The following is a 689-nucleotide window of genomic DNA, read 5'->3' as shown; positions in this document are numbered from 1 at the left end:
GAGGACCCTCCGCCCCCCCCCCAACTTGGATACACCCCTTTTTGTGTCCCTTCATATCCACAGTAGCAGGGCGGGACACACCCTCTCTTTGAGAAGATTGACGGGTTCATCTGCTTTTGCATTTGGGTCCAGGCTGATTTTCTTTTATTTATTGTTTGCACGAGGAAGGGGTGGTTTCTCACCCTCAGCACCTTACTGGGGACATCACTGGCCCTCTCATCTGTCCTCTGACCATCACCCAGCTCCTGGCGCCGTGGAGACCGCCCTGAGGGTCCGGCCTCGAGGCCCCACCCTGGGCACCGGCATCGTGTCTGGGCCGGCGGGCCCCGCTGCCAGGCCATTGTTCCGGCCCCACCCCAGATGAATATTCACGCCGCGCGAGGCGGCGGCGCGGGCTGAGACAGGCGGGCGCGCCCCGCGCCTTTCCCCGAAGGGCTTCGGGGTGTGAGTGCGTTTCCGCTCGTTTTTCCTGTCGGAGAAGGAAAGGGGGAGCTGTTTTCTTTCTCCTCATAATATATTTTTGGTGTCCCGTTTCTCCTCCTCCTTTTTCGCCGCCGCCTCCTCCCCTCTCCGCCTTCCTCTCTGCCTCCGCCTCCCGGGTTATCTTTGTCTCGCTGCCTCGCGCTCGCTCGCTCAACTCTCGGCGGCGCCGCGGCCCCACGTTCCGGGCCGCGTCCTCGATGCGCGCG

This window comes from Elephantulus edwardii, unplaced genomic scaffold (genome assembly GCF_000299155.1).
Source record: "Elephantulus edwardii isolate Elephantulus edwardi_28Jun2011 unplaced genomic scaffold, EleEdw1.0 scaffold00036, whole genome shotgun sequence".
In the NCBI taxonomy this organism is placed as follows: domain Eukaryota; kingdom Metazoa; phylum Chordata; class Mammalia; order Macroscelidea; family Macroscelididae; genus Elephantulus; species Elephantulus edwardii.
Note: the sequence above shows the minus strand (reverse complement) of the source record.